This window comes from Parus major, chromosome 4, assembly GCF_001522545.3.
Source record: "Parus major isolate Abel chromosome 4, Parus_major1.1, whole genome shotgun sequence".
Taxonomy (NCBI): Eukaryota; Metazoa; Chordata; class Aves; order Passeriformes; family Paridae; genus Parus; species Parus major.
In genome coordinates this window covers 41,604,139-41,604,510 of record NC_031771.1, presented here as the reverse complement: position 1 = coordinate 41,604,510, position 372 = coordinate 41,604,139, and positions in this window count along the sequence as shown.

Genomic DNA, 372 nt, shown 5'->3' with positions numbered 1-372 from the left:
TACTGTCAGGTCTGTCGTACACTGCCGTAGACATGTCAGGTAGAAGTTTTTTTTGTAACATGATAATGAATCTAAACCACTACCGCTAGTAGGAGCCTAAAAACGCTTAAGAACTGCTCCGTTTCGGTAGCCTCGGATTGTGTGACTTATACTTTTAAGGCGAGCATCTCGAGAATGACGGCCGGGCCTCGCCGCGACTCCGGCAGGAGGTCACCGCTCGGCGTGGCTGGGACGGGGCGGCAGACGCATCCCGCTGTGCGGGGCGTACCCCGCTGCCGCCCGGGGCTCATCCCGCCGCTTGGGGCTCATCCCCGCCGCTTGGGGCTCATCCCCGCCGCCCGGGGCTTATCCCCGCCGCTTGGGGCTCATCCC